This window comes from Rhinopithecus roxellana, chromosome 20, assembly GCF_007565055.1.
Source record: "Rhinopithecus roxellana isolate Shanxi Qingling chromosome 20, ASM756505v1, whole genome shotgun sequence".
Taxonomy (NCBI): domain Eukaryota; kingdom Metazoa; phylum Chordata; class Mammalia; order Primates; family Cercopithecidae; genus Rhinopithecus; species Rhinopithecus roxellana.
The window spans coordinates 5,017,347-5,033,234 of record NC_044568.1 but is presented as its reverse complement, the minus strand read 5'-3'; the positions used below and the strand labels follow the sequence as shown (position 1 = coordinate 5,033,234).

At 47.6% G+C, this 15,888-nt stretch overlaps 1 long non-coding RNA gene across 1 annotated transcript; it reads right to left on the bottom strand.

Annotated features, from left to right (window-relative positions):
• Positions 1–289: 289 nt before the first annotated feature.
• Positions 290–15,350, bottom strand: LOC104654660. The gene is made up of 3 exons (XR_746875.2): positions 15,223–15,350; positions 10,279–10,438; positions 290–781 (listed from the first exon to the last, which is right to left on the bottom strand). It is a non-coding gene; the product is annotated as an uncharacterized LOC104654660 (long non-coding RNA).
• Between the last annotated feature and the right edge of the window lie 538 nt (positions 15,351–15,888).

Sequence of the window (15,888 nt, the reverse complement as noted above, 5' to 3'; positions counted from 1 at the left end):
ATGACTCCGTAAGGTAAGTGCTGTTTCTGTCCTCATTTTGTAGCTTAGGAAACCGAAACTCAAAGTAATTGCCCATGGTCACACAGCCTGGACTTACCCTCTGACCCAACTGCATCAATGGAGGACCAGGAGCCTTGCAGCTTCACGTCAAGTCTGTGAAATATTCTTCCTGTTTTGGATAGATGGAAAAATGATGTGTGAAGCAGGAAAGTATTGTATCGGCTGTCTCTTGCACGTGACAATTACCCTGAACTTAGTGACTTCAAACAGCAGACTTTCATTATCTCACAGTTTCGGCAGGTCAGGAATCTGAGAGTGGTTTGCTTGGTGGTCTGGCTCAGGGTCCCATGTGAGCTGGGGCTGCTGTCTTCTGAAGGCTGGAGTGGGGCTAGAGGGTCTGCGCCCAAGGTGGTTCACCTAACAGCTATTGTCAGGAGGCCACAGAGCTGCTTGAGTGTCCTTAGGACATGGTGGATGGTGTCTCCCAGGGTGAGAGATCTGAGAGACTAAGAGCAAAGTAGAAGCCATAGGGGACGATGGCAGTGAATTCCTGTGCATCCCTTAGATGACGTAGCCACAGATGTCCTATGCCATTGCCTCTGCTGTATTCAATCATTCATACAACCTAATCCTCAGGAGATTGTGGGATAATACCATACAAGGGCATGAGTACCTGGAGGAGGGATCATGGGGCCATCTTGGAGGCCACCACACTCTTCATAATACTGGAAAAACTATGTCTTGCAGTTCTACCCAGGATGCTTGTAATGTCACACTGAGTCTGTGGAAAGAAAACAAAGATACTAAACCCATTTTGCAGATGGGGAAATGAGGCGTGGAGCAGGAAAGTGACTTACTAAAAAGACTTGATGTTGGTGGTACAGACGCTTTTGAAGGGAAAGTAGTTGAAAAAACTAATTGCTCACGCTAGGATCAAAGGTGTCTTGACAGGGTTCCATTTCCCCAGTGGTTAGAATAGTGCCTGTGCCTGCTAGATTTTCAGCTGTCTTGGGTTGGGTCAGATATTTCCTGGCCCCCAACCTCACGCGTGGAGGCTGATGTGTTCTCTCTAGTGAAAGGGATGATGGTATCCTGCTGGTTTCTCCTCTGGAGGCTGTAGAGTCTTCTAGGTTTGCAGAGATTCATGTTGTGAGGATCCAGTTGCCTTAACTTACTCCTTCTTATCCAGCCTCTGACTGTAGAAGGCCTGCTGGGCTGGGTCCTTCTGGCTGGACTCTCACAGGTCAGCCTCCTGTCTTGCCTTGGAATGGGTCATGGATGGAAGCAGTCATTTTCACAACCTCTACTGGAGGCAGCATAAGTTAGCCTGACCATCTCTGGATGGCAGATTGCCTCATATTCACATGTGTCAAAATGAAAAATGTGTTCCATCTTTGATCTAGCAATTACACTTCTGGGAATTTGCACCTTGGAGATGATTGTACACGTATGAGATGTGTTTGTATATTTATTAAGGGGATGATTGTAGTAGCAAAAATAATTTTTAAAAAGATGCACCCTCAATATCCCTCAATAAGGGATAGTTTAAGTCAATTGTGTGTATCCATAAAGTCCAATTCCAAGCTGCTGCTAGGATTTCGTGGTGAGGATTTATGTTTATTGTTTTGGAAAGATGCGCATGACATATTGTTGAGTGAGAAATACAGCCTGTATTATATGATTCCAATTATGTGCAAAGTGTATTCATAGATCTCCATTTCTCTGAGTGCAGAGAGATGTCACAAAGGCAGATGGAAAGTTCAACTACATTGCTGGTTTTTGCATTTTTCTTTAGACTCTTATTTTATTTTTTCTATAGTGAGCAGTTATGCTCTTTGACAGTGGTAGTAATAACATAATATTAGTAATAATGTTGTAATAATGTAATATAGTAAGCAGTAGTAGTAATAGTAGTAATAATGTAGTAATAATACTAATACTAGTAATAACTATTTATGAAATTAAGCAGTGTGTTTTGGACTGTTAAGAAGGTTTTCCAGGAGAGCTGACGACATATTCATTCAAGTTTCGTTCTCCCTTGTCATGGAAATACTGTGATGTTCCTCTAGAGGAGTGAAAATGGGGTTTACAAGACTAAATGTGGCCTCTGGACAGACTCTTTGGCCCTTACCTGCTCCAGAATGCAGAATGCTCCAGGCCATGGCATCTCACCGCCCTTCCTAGTCACTGCATTGTGTCACCAGTCAGCTGTACTTTTTCTTACCTCCACCTCTCTGCTTTGGCACTGTCTCCCAGAAACAGCTTTCCCTGGATGCAGAAAGTACATTTTGCCAGCATGCAGAATAAAATAATCATAATAGGTAGCATCTTTGGGAACTAGGAAGTACCTGGCATTGCACCCGCCATTTCACAGGCATTGTATCTTTCTCTTCCCAGAGTAGTCCAAGGAGGGAAGACCTGTCCAAACCCCTTGATTACAAGTGGGGAAACTGAGGCTCAGAAGGGCATGACTTGCACAGTCTCGTAGCTAATAGGGAAGCAGTCTGAAATTCAGACCCAGATCGGGCTGTTTCTCATGCTGCGTTGAGCTGAGGGGAAGGCCAGCAGGTTCTGTTTGGTGATGCAGGGAGCCTTCCTGGGAACCTGTGTCTTGGGTACAAAGTTAATTCCAGAGTCATCAGGTAACATAGAAATCACACCTGGTCAGTTACTTGCGCAAGTCCTGTTAGAGACCAATCTTTCTGCCCCTTGATACATCAAATACAGCCACACTTTCCTGACTGTTAGAAAAAGTGAGGGTCTTTGCTTAGATGCCAGATGAAGTGATTGTGTTGAGGTGGCATGCTGAATGAATGAAACATACCTGTCTTTAAACATTGGAGTCATCTGTGACATCTGTGATCATGTGGCCACATGATGGAGAGGCACTTGGGAATGAGACTGAGTGAGAAACTTGTAGGTACATGTTCCCTTTTGGGTTCACTCTGGAGCAAATGCATCCTGAACCCGTGGAAGTGATGCTGTCCAGCGTAAGAACCGTACTATTATTTTTTTCTCTCTTTCTTGATATAGTAGAAATATGCCCTCTTATACCCAAGGCAGACATTACTAATCAATAGTGCCATTCTCGCCTCCTGTACCCAAGGCAGACATTAGTAATCAATGGTGCCGTTCCCCTCTTCTATACTCAAGGCAGACATTACTAATCAATGGTGTCACTCTCCACTCCTATACCCAAGGCAGCAAACATAGTGAAGTTAAGTGGGAGAACCCAAATTTTTACTTTGTTCTGCCTCATTCTGGATCCATATTTCATTACTCCTATAGTTTCCCGTAATAAAAATACAAAAAATTCATTTTTTATGCCTGCTTAAGAGACTATAAGAGACTTAGTGGCTTCAGAAAACACCTATCTACCATCTTACAGCTTCCATTGGTCTTAGGTTTGGACACAGCTGAACTGGGTTGTCTGCTTAGGGTCTCACAAAGCTGCAGTCAAGGGAGTTGGCAGGAGATGCGGGTTTCATCTGGAGTTCAGGGTCCCTTTGCAAGCTCACTGGTTGTTGAAATAATTCAGTTTCTTGTGGCTGCAGGATGCAGGCCCTCAGACCCTAGAGGCCACCTGCAGTTCCCTGCCACATGGCCCTCTCCACAGGCAGTTTACAATGTGGCAGTGTGCTTTTCCCAGGAGTGTCTCTCTAGTGCATGTTAGCAACATGGAGTCTTGTGTACACATGGCCCAACATAATCATGGGATGCCCATCATCTTTTCTATTGGTTAGAGGTAAGTCATGGGTCCTGCCCACATGCTACTGATCATGGAGCCGCACTGAGGTCTGTCCATGCAGATACAGTCCCGGGATGAGTCTGGATTTCTCCTCTTCTTGGGGCCAAGTGTGCTGCTATTTCTCTCCAGCATTTTCCCTTTTTCTTGCAGAAAAGGGACTCATGGGCCCCCCAGGAACCAGACCACATCAGTGTTTGACCCTCCAGACTTCGTTATCCCCTGGCCATCTAAATGTCTTAACTTCCTGCCCATGTCACCTCTGTAGGAGGTCCCCTGCTGCAGGCTCAGCAAATGAATATTTGATGGAATGCTGCCACCTTTTGGAATTTAGCAAAAGTGATCTGTGTTGTTCAGAGGGATGGAAGGGAAGCTCCTGTCGCCTTCCCTACAGCCTGCGCACACACACCCACTCACCCGGCCTTCGTTTCCGCTGAGCATTGACTCAGGTTTGACGCCAGTCTCTTCGTGAGGAAGGTTTGCTTGTCCTTTCTGCTCTGGTTTCTAGTTGTTGCGAGTGCTGACAGGCTTGTTCCCTGTTTTACCCACCAAGATGCAGCAGAATATAGAAGAAAGAGGGCACATTGGACTGAAATTCATCTCTGATTCCACCACCAACTATCTAAGGACTTTGGCTTCTGTGTCTGTGAAATGAGGGTTTCTCAGGCTCTTTCTGCTCTCACATCCCTGATCCCAGGTTATGCTGCCTGTACCGTGTATGGAGAATAGGTAACACCTCATTTATAGATGGCAGTCAGATGGGAGTGGAGGTTAGACCCAGTCCCAGGTCAAAGATGCCAAGGCTATATCTGTCCTCAGTAGGGAAGAGTGGTGCCATTTATGAGTAATATTTGCCTCAGGTATAGGAGGGGAGAGTGGTGCCATTGATGAGTAATGTCTGCCTTGGGTCTAGGAGGGGAGAGAGGCGCCATTGATGAGTAATGTCTGCCGTGGGTCTAGGAGGGGAGAGTGGTGCCATTGATGAGTAAGTCTGCCTTGGGTCTAAGAGGGGAGAGTGGTGTCATTGATGAGTAGTGCCTGCCTTGGGTCTAGGAGGGGAGACTGGCATCATTGATTAGTAATGTCTTCCTTGGTATAGGAGAGAAGAGTGGTACTCTTGATTGGTAATGTCTGCCTTGAGAACAGGAGGGGAGAGTGCCAACACAGATGCTGTCCCAACTCCAGGTGTCTCATAGAGACTTGTAGCAGCCATCATGGAACCCATAAGCTGCCCCACCTTTCCCATTGCTTCTCTTTCTCTATATTCATAGGCATGACTGTCCTCCCTCCTCCCTGGCATCCTTGGCATTTTCCTGTCTTACTCTCAATCCGAAGTTAGCAGAGGTTGCCCATAGCATGTCTCTAGTTGACCCACTGTCTGACTGGTCAGCTCACTTGCTGAACCATGACTCCTCCTTTCCAGCGTATTTCAGCAGCTCTCTGTGATGTAAGAGTAGAGAGCAAGGTCCTCTGATTTCAGGCTTGGCATTTGGATACTATCTGGTGGCTTCTCTCTCCAACCTTATATGCTACTCCCCTCCCACTCTGTCCTCCAGTGTCCATGCCCCATGTTCCCTGACTGCAGACATTTGCTTAGGCTCTCCTTTCTGCTTGAATTCTGCCCTGAAATCTGACTGTCCAAATTCCTAACCATTCATCCAGATTCATCAGAAAAGCCTTGTTCAGAGATTCTTCCTAAATCACTGTGGTTGCATTGCTCTCCAACTACAAAATGCCCTTCACCCTCATTCCTCCCTCCTTTCCTTCCTCACCTCCTCTCTCATTCACCTCCTCTCTCCCTCACTTCTTCTTATCTCTTCCTCATTCCACCCCCAACTCCCTAAACTATATTGCAGTCACTGCTAAGAGTTGGAAGATATGCATGTGAATAAGACTCAAACCCTGCCCTCAAAGGGCTTGCAGTCTGTGAGGAGGACACAGGATGAATAAGAAGTAGCCCATAACTGAGGCCCAATCTGATTGCTTTGTAGTGTAGGAAGAATACAAAGTTGAGTGGTGGTGCATACAGGTAGGGAAGGCTTCACAGAGGAGGTGATATTTAGAATCTCGAAGGACAAGAGGGAGTAATAACACTGATTGCAGGAGATGGGGAGCTCCAGGCAGAAGGAACAGAATCATCAGAAACATGGGCATGAACTTGGGTCTGTTATAGTCTGGAGGAGGGGATGTTAGGGGTTGGTGGGAGAATCAGGCATGCCCCAGTGCTCCATAGTAGTTAAGAAATTGAGTTTTTGCTGTGATTAGTGTGTGGCTACTGAAAGGTTTTAAGCTGGTGATTGTCTGGGTCCGATTTGCATTTTGGAAACATCTCCCTGGGACCTGGCTTAGGAGCCTGGGAGGCTGCAGGAAGCCTTGGTCCCTCCTGGGTATTTTTCACTATGTCTCCTCGCTGGAGTGGGCTGGGGAGCCGAGGGGTCACCAGCTCTACACCCAGACTCCCGGGCACGCTCTGCTTCTCACCGCTAATGTGCCTTCTACAGCATCTGCTCGGCAGAAAACCAAGTGTGCGGACGAGATAACGGCATTAGGAGCAGGAGGACAAAGCTGATACTCGGGGCAGTGACACATGGAGGCTTAAATTCTTTCCCTTCAAAATATCACCCGTGATGTTGGCCACGTGGTTCTGATTAAAGGAAGCTGGACTTGCTGGGATGAAATGCTAAGTGGCACTGTTGACCTCAGGCACAGCCAGCGCAGGGTCTGCTGCTCCGGTGAACATCCCTGCCATTTCTCTCTGCTGCTTTCTGCCAGATAAGAGGGGAAATCTATTTAGTGATTTCCCCTAATCTCTGAGGATGGCTACGCCCCCTGGAGACACGGTGATGATACTGACAGGTTTCAGTGTTGGCATTGAACTACGGATGGGGAGTGAAGGTCTTTTCTCCTTCCTATCTCCTGATGGGGTGCCTAAAATACAGTAGGTGCTCAATAAAGGCTTGTTCTTGAAATGAATGAGTGAAAATGTCAGCTCTGTTGATTTAAACTATCCCAGAAGGCTCCCTCATACTTCTCCCTGTCAACACTACTTGCCTCAATCTGAGGTCACTGCCTTTCTAATTCCACTGGGCTCATTTCTGAAAACTGTATAAATGGACCTCTGCAGTCCATGTGTATCTGCCTTCTTTCCCTCCACAGCATCCCTAGGAGAATCACTTATGCTATTGCATGCACCACTAGCTACTCTTTTTAATGGTTGGACAGTATTTCATTGTATGATAGGGCCGTGACGTATCCGTTCTCCCATGGATGACTATTGGGGTTGTTTGTAGTTTGGGGCTATATGCACTCTTGCACCTGTTGTTTGGTGGACCTAGGTACTCATTTATCTGGGGAATACACCTAGGAGTGTGTCTCTGGTCACAGAATAGGCACGTGCTTGGTTTGAGTAGCTGCTATCCAAAAGTGGCCCCAAGAGGTTATACCAATGCTCACTCCCACCAGGAATGACTGCAAATCCCACTTGCATGCTCATTCTCTGAATGCATATTTTGTGAATTGTCACAACATGCTGGGGGCAAGCGTGGTTGTTATTACCCCCACTTCACGGAGGGGCACTCTGAGTCTCGACTGACTGGGTCAGTGTCGCAAGGGTGTAGCACGGAACCAAGGGCTCTGTTTCTATAACAGCAGCAGCCCTCTGAACACATAGCATCCCATGATTCTGGGCAGCTGTGGAGGTGTGGGGGTCCACACGTGGCCACGCGATGGAGGCGCACTATGGCGAAGTGGTTCTGTGCATGGCTGGGAACCAGGGTGCAGCCTTGAATCCCAGCCCTGCTGCCTACTTGTTGTGGAAGCCTGGACCAGGGGCTTGACCTCTCTGTGTTGTAACTTTTCCTATCTGTAACACAGAGTTGATAAAACAAGTTGCTCTGAGGATTCAATGAGTTAATATAGGTAAAGCCTTAGGAGAGGGCACTAGAGAAGGTTTAATTATTATTATTGATTATTTCAGCTCTGCCCAGTTTGAGTGCTGGAGTTGTCTGAGCTCTGTAAGGAAGAAGGCTGCAAAGCCCTGTAATAGTTGTAGGGCTAACAGTTGTGAGATACACTGCTTACCTCTCCCTCCTATCCCCTATCCTCTGAAGGTAGCTGACTTTCCTGATGAAATCCAGAATCTAATTTTGAGCCCTGATCATTGGTTTCACAAAGCCTGCTGGGTGCAGTCCGGGTGGTCCCTTCTGAAATGCATCTCTGCTCTTTAGTGTCCCTAATAAGAAATGCAGTCTGTTTGCTCAAGGTTTTACCCTTTACAGAAATGGTCAGACTCCTTTCTTCCCCCCATATCCATTTCACAAATCCATGCCAAATATTGATGTTTGATAACTACAAATATCACACATAGCTTTTAATCAAGAAAGATGGAAGGAAGATAAGGGGAGCAAATACATCTCTGTAAGGGAGTTCAATATTCTCAGTAATGATTTTGCTAAGAAATAAAATTGCTGGAGGGAGGCAAGAGGGCTCTGTGCTGTGTACCCAAATGGGCCGAACCACCTGAAACTACCTGGGCCCTTCTTCCAAACTCCCATGGCTTGCATTTAAGTTACATATTCATTACCCGAATTGGTAGATGCTATCTCGTTTTACAGAAAGGAGAGCTGTATTTTAAATGTGAACTTCCAATATGCCATCAGTCTATCCCATCACCAGCAAAACCCACAGCCATCTTACATTCTCTGTCACTTGTCTGAGACAGGAGTGGAATGTGAACGCCTGTCACCTCCCACTCACTCTAGAGAAAAGTCAGCCTACTGGGGGCAGAGGAGAGGTCAGCTTCCAGGCTTTTATCCAAGGAGGCTATTTCCTTCATGTGGAGACAAAGGGCAGGATCGCCCTGGAGTAGTGTCAGGTGTTAAGCATGTAGGGATGTCCACCATGTTAGCCAAGGTTGACCCAGGGTCACTCCAGGCCAGAGCTTGGCCAAACCAAGTGGGACCCCATGACCTGCATCCAAACCCTCATGTATAAGGCAGCCCCCAGTGTCCTGGTGCATTTCAACTTGGCTGTTTTTCATGGTCCTCATGCCTTGTGGTCTCTACACATGCTGTTCCCCTGGCCATGAATGCTTTTCCCTAAGACTTGTTAACCTCATCATTTTTTTTTTTAATCGGTCACGTACTTTGTGCTGAGCACTGTTCTAGGAGCTGGGGAGATGGCAGGTGGGGATGGGGGGCAGAGGACTGTGTGGAGACGGTGGGGACGGGGCGAAGGACAAAACCAACATCAGCATAATTTGTGCTCTCACCTTCTTTGGGTGTTTATTCAAATATTATCTTCTCTGCAATGTTTTCCTTGATGGCTCTATTTAAATCTCTATAAGACCTGCTCAGCACCCTTCTTGTTTTCCTTGCTTTGAAGCTCACACAACACTGAGTGCCACCCTCTGACATCCAGTGTATTTTAGGTACTTGCTGGCTTGCTGTAGCTCTTATACTAGGAGGGCAGGGAGTTTTGTGAATTTCCAGTATGCCAGCAGCCTATCCTGTTACTATCTGCCTATCCCGTTACCAGTGTTTTGTTCACTCTTGTATCCCCAGCACCTATGCGTGTGCCTGCATGTAATAGACTCTCAGTCACTACTTGTTGAAAGACTAGTGAACTGCTGCTGCACACTTGCTATGTACTAGGCCCATGTTTTATTCACGTAGCCTCATGTGATTGTGAGAGTGTCTTATGGGGTTCTGTTGTCCCCATTTAACAGAAGAGCAAGTGGATGCCTAGTGAGGCAAGTGTACCAAGGAACATGGGTATAGCAGGATAGGGGTTTACCTAAAACTGCAGTCGGGGCAGGGGTATTAAAGATACCATGATGTACAAGGTTGAAAAATAAAAATTAGGCTGGGCACAGTGGCTTATGCTGTTAATCCCAGTGCTTTGGCAGGTTGAAGCAGGGGGTCAGTTGAGGCCAGGGGTTTGAGATCAGTCTGGGAAACATAGGGATACTTTGTCTCTACAAAAGTAGAAAATTAAAAAAACGTATTTTAAAATGAAAAATTTAATGGCATGTTGGCACATGTCATTAGTCCCAGCCACTCCAGAGACTGAGGCGGGAGAAGGGCTTGAGCCCAGGAGATTGAGGTTGCAGTGAGCTATGATTGCACCACTGCACTCCAGCTTGGGTGACACAGCAAGACTCTGTCTCTAAAAAAATAAAAATAAATAAAAATCAGACCCCTCTAGTCCCTGGCTATGTTAACACTCAAGTTGTGTGCTGTGGTTCTCAGGCTAAAATCCAAACTCCTTGACACAGCCTACAGGGCATCCTATGATGTGGCCTTTGTGTTTTTCTCCAGCCTAATTTGTTTCCACATCTCCCCAGCAGCCAACTGGAGCATCATCCACATCCTTAGGTGTGGCATGCTTTCTTGCTGGCCCACGTGTGCTCTGTTGGCAACATCCCCATCCTGAATCCACCCAGTGGAATCCACCCAGTCTCCCTGCCTGCCTTCCCCTGAAATCTTGGGTTCACCTTTAAGGTCTTGGCTTACCTAGGGCAGGTCCTTACTCACCTGTCTGGATTAGTTTGGCAGTGGGTTTCATGGACCCCAGGCCCCACCTCCTTCCTTCATCAAAGTGTCAATCACTCTGTATTCTAATTTGTTCTCTCCTTTCTCACTTCTGACACATCTGGTTCAACAGCTCACTGCAATTCTAGCATCACCTCAGTGCCTGCACATGTAAGAGCACAGGAAGTCTGACAGAACAAAGGAATGATTTGGTGGACAGCGTTGTTGCTTCTGTGTTCCTTGGCTCCTATGCTGGCTTTTCTCTTCCTTCAATAGCCTTTTGCTTTGTACTTCTGTGTACTCAGCTTCTTTCAACTGTTAAAATGATCAATCTTAAAAACCAGTATCAACAAAAACTAGTGATTCACCCATCTGTCTGTTCATCCAGCCACTCTCCCATCCATCCCTCCATCTACTCTCTCATCCATCCATCCACCCAGTCTCCCACCTACTCTCCCACCCACTCTCCCATCCACTCTCCCATCCATCCATGCATCCATCCATCCATCCATCCATCCACTCTCCCAACCATCCATCCTTCTTTCCACTCTCCCAACCATCCATCCATCTATCCATCCATCCATGCATCCATCCATCCATCCACCCACCCATTCATCTACTCTCCCATCACTCAGCTGCTGGGTGCAGTGGCTCATATCTGTAATCCCAGCACTTTGGGAGGCTTAGGGAGGAGGATCACTTAAGGCCAGGAATTAGATGAGCCTGAGCAACACAGTGAGACCCCATCTGTACAAAAATAAATAAAAATAGCCAGATGTAGTAGCATGCACCAGTAGTTCCAGCTACCTGGGAGGCTGGGATGGAAATACTACTTGATCCATCTATCCATCTTCTCTCCCACCCATCTACTCTCCCATTCATTCATTCATCCATCTACTCTCCCTTATCCATACAGCTGCTTTCCCACCCACCCACCCACCCACTCTCCTACCCATCCATTAATTCATTCTTCCTTCCACTCTAATCCATCCATCCATCCATTCATTTATTCATTCATTCATCTACTCTCCCATCAGTTCTCCCATCCATCCATCTACTCTGCCAATCACTCTCCCATCCACCCACCCACGCACTTTCCCATCCACTCATCTACCCATCCACCTCTCCATCTGTCCATCCATGCAATATTGGGCAGCCACCATGTGCCAGGTCCTGTGAAGCTGCTAAGGTTATAGTTATAAGCCAAGACACACTAGGACTCACCCTCCCAGAGCCTACAGTTAAGTAGGGTGAGACAGAGATTAAGCAGATACTCATACAAAAGGGTATCTACAAATGAAGAAAAGTGCTTCACAAGGTGGATAATGGCTCTGAGAAAGACTCTTATAATAAAACATGGCATACATGGTGGATATGTCTGGGATTTCCCGAGGAGAAGACTCATGAACTGAGCTCTCAAGGTCACAGGGCAAGGTCAGGAGAGAGTAGAGCATTCTAGGCAGAGGAAATAGCATGTGCAAGGGCCCTGTGGCCAGGGGAGTTTTTTTTTTTTTTTTTTTTTTTTTTTTTTTGTTGGTGGAACTGCTAAAAGATAACCAGAGTAGCTGGAGTTCAGGGAGGGGGAGCATTCAAGTGAGGCCAGGCGATGGTGAGGATGCTGGTCTTTAACCCTAAGTATTGAAGACCTTAGTGCCACCGTGAGGCAGAAACCCAGCTAGGCACTCATCATTTGGGGTTCTTTTTCCTAACGAGGTCTCTTAAATTGACCTAGGCTCAGGTCCCACAAAACATGGATCTGGCCCCTTCCTGGCACATAGAAAGGACTCAATTCACAGTGGCTGACCAGCAAGATAGAATGGGCTCCATTTTACATATGACAAGACTGAAGCTCAAGGGCCCACGAGAAGAGGACTAAGCCTAGGGGAGGGCCCTGATGGGTTTTCAAGGAGGTGATTGGATTTGCATTTTGTGAAGATCTCTCAGGTTTGTTTGAGTGGCCTCAGTTGGAGCAGGGGACAGAATCACAGGGGTACTAAGATGGGAAAAAGCTGGTGGCATGGCCAAAGCTTCCTTCAGGCTTGAGAAGGCCCCACATCCAACATCTGGGTGGACATCCTTCAAGGCTCAGAACACACATATGCCTGCAGTATCTCTGCATTTGCACAGTTGAAGGTGGGTTCCCCAGTATAAGCCTTCCAGGTTCTTGGCAAAGGGAGGGTAAGTAGACATATTTCCATACATGGGTGCAAGATTACTTTCATCTGCACTCCATATATGCAGGGATCTTCCACTTGCTTTCATTCCTGCTGATGGCACAGGGTTGCAGCCCTGATTATAGCTCTCAAAAGCTGAGGTTATTTGTGGTGTAAAACTGAGAGGAGAGAGGAATGAAAAAGTCACACTCCAAGAGGAATTTTCCTTTCTTGTTATCTGTGAGCTGATAAAGACAGCAGCATCTCAGGTTCATTTGATGGACAATTTCAGACCATCATTTTGTGGGAGGAGGCAGTCCAGTACCAGAACCATATTGGGGTCATGTTTATGGGGCCAGGTTCCATCACTGAGTGGAAAGATCCCAAGAACACTTGATGTCTGAGGGCTTCTTTGCATGTCTCCAAGTTCGAGGTTCTGTCATCCTTATTTAACTCCCCAAATCAAGGTAGACGGGGTTTTTTTTTTTTTCTTCCCCAGCCAGCATCCGAAGACTGGATTCTATGGATGGGCACAGAAGTCCCTCTTTCCTCTCTGAATCCTTCATCTCCCATTCTCCTCCTGCAGAATTTCCTCGGACGTTTTTTTATCCTGATGCTGACCTTCAGGGTCCCAGCTCTTTGACCGAGGTCAGTTCCCTCCCCTTCTGTCAGTGGGGCTGTGGAGGGAGTGTTAAATTCTGTAGGAACACTGAGAAAGAAGCCCAGCCTTTTTCTTGCTAGGAATGGCCACCTTTTTGTAGGAACGATGCCCATCTGGTCTCATTTCTGTCTTAGACTGCCTCTTGGTTGGGAGGTGGGGATCAGGTGGTTGGGGGATCCTGTCCTGTCACGTACAGCCTGAGCCTGATATTTTTTTTTCTCAGCAACTGGGACTGCAGATATGTTTTAACTAGAAGAAAAAAGCAAATTTGCACACGGACTAAACAGCAACTTCATTTCCCCCTAGGTCTCCCCTGGGGACTATGCAGGAGGGCTCTGGGCCAGTGGGGAGAATCTTCAGTGCAACTTTCATCTCTGGTTTTCCTCCCCGAGTCCATGGGGATTTCATAAACATTATGTTGCTCAATTTCAGTTCAGTGGCACAGAGTCGTTCCAATGTGTTCTAATTACTCAGACATAAATGATTTCTGGTGCACTTTAAATGATTTCAGATGCACTTTTGTCTATCAGGCTCCTGATTTATCACTCCCCGGGACTTTGATGTTGTGCTTCATTGATTTCTTTTAAGGCTCTTCAGAGGTATATTTATTATAGACGGTACATCTCCCTGTTCATTTGCTCCATAATTCTGAAACACTTTCATTTTCCAGTTGTCAACATTCCACCCCTACCCCCTGTACATATCTTGTACCAGCAGGAAGAAGACACATTTATTGAGTGCTTACTGAATGCGAATCCAGATGCGAGATGCTATGGGTGAGTGGTGGTGCACAAATTAAAAACAGAAACAGCCATTCCTGGCCAATGATAATACGCCTATCATTTAGACAAAGGGACAACGCACACCCATTGATTTACGTGACATGACAGGGTAAGAAGAGCTCAGGGAGACTCGGGGTTTGGTCCATGAGCTGTGAGGGGTACTTGGAAGAGAAGAGCCATGAGAGATGGGTGGGGTCAGAGCTTTGTACCCAGATTTCCATGATGATGAGCGACAGAAAGTGTGTAGCATTCGCTCAGTTTTGTTTGTTTTTGAGATGGGATCTCATTCTGCTGCCCAGGCTGGCGTGCAGTGGTGCCATCATAGTGCACTGCAGCCTTGAACTCCTGGGTTTAAGTGATATTTCCATCCCAGCCTCCCAAGTAGCTGGAACTACAGATGCATGCTCCCACATCTGGCTATTTTTATTTTTGTACAGATGGAGTCTCACTATGTTGCCCAGGCTTGTCTCTAATTCCTGGCCTCAAGTGATCCTCCTGCCTCGGCCTCCCAAAGCACTGGGATTACAGAAAGGAGCTGCTGCACCCAGCAGCTGAGTTGTTCTTTTGACAAGCTAAGAGGCAAAGCCGCCAGTTTTTGATGAGTGCTTGATAGACCCTAGGGCTTCAAAGAGTGAGTGGTGTCTACTGCTCAAGTCCACTTGCCCTGAAGACAGCTATCTTTATCTGAACAGGCACCTTCTGAGCCTTTGTTTAGCCTGTCCCCATAGACATGAGGACAGGAGGGACATTGGAGTGGTATTTGGACAAGGCAGCTGGCTGCCATTCTGAAGATGTGATGGGAGTCCCAGCTCGGTGTCCCATTCCCATAGGTCCTTGAACCTTGGTCTTGTCATCTGTAAAATGGAGGTCATCCTATCTTGCTGGTCAGCCACTGTGGATTGAGCCCTTTCTACGTGTCAAGAAGGGGGCAGATCCAAATTTTGTGGGACCTGAGCCTGTATCAACTTGGGGGACCCCGTTAGGAAAAAGAACCCCAGATGATGAGCACCTATCTGGGTTTCTGCCCCATGATGGGAGCCCACCAGGGTTAGCAATGGGGTCTTCAATGATTTTTAAGCTGTGGACTTTTTTTCTCCCCAGTTACTTGTGGCATGGCTGTTCACTGCTTAAAACAGGTCACCGTGGAGCTTCTGTAAATGGGAACGCTTCTTTCCCCCCGAGGTTTGGCTGAGAGGTGTCTCCAGGAAGCGTGGTTGGAACCTGAACCCTCTGTTGTGGTCAAGTTCAGGTCTGAGCCCAGAGCTCTTCCCCACTCCCCTCCCTGCCCTGGGGTCTCTCCGGGAGCACCTGTAAGCTAAGCGCTGCCCTGCAAGGGACAGTGTGGACCTACTTCCCGGGCAGACCGTGGTGACAGTTGTTGCTCCGTCAGGCTGCTCTGTCATCCCCTGGGCTGGCTTCAGGATCTATCTGTGACAGGGACCTTCGGCTTCCTGGAACCCCAGCCCCCCAGCCTCTGCCTCCCGCGGCTGGGAACCCGGGACGGAAGATGAGGCGCACACGCCACCTAGTGGCCACTTCCTGGAGCTGTCACTCCCGACACCGCCCCTGGGAGGGAGCTCATCTCTGGGCCCAGCGTGTCTGCGGTGCTGGCCAGCGAGGTCCAGACGCTGTTCCTGAGAGCCTTGGCTCAGATGAACATCTGGCTTGTTAGAGCAGGAGGTTCTTGTGTCACAGTGCCCTTGATTTTCCCATTGAGCTGCTGCCACCGTGAATACAAGCTCTTGGAGAAGCTGCTGTCTTTCTGCCCTCTTCCCTTTCCTCCCCCTCATCCTCCTCTTCCCTTTCCTCCCCCTCATCCTCCTCTTCCCTTTCCTCCCCCTCGTCCTCCTCTTCCCTTTCCTCCCCCTCATCCTCCTCTTCCCTGTTTTCCCTCTTCCTCCTCCTCCTCCCCCTTCCTCCTTTGCTTCCTCCCCCTCATCCTCCCCTTTATTTTTCTTTCCCTCATTGCTATTGTCCTCCCCTCCTCTTTCTGTCCCTCTCCTCCTCCTGTCCCTTC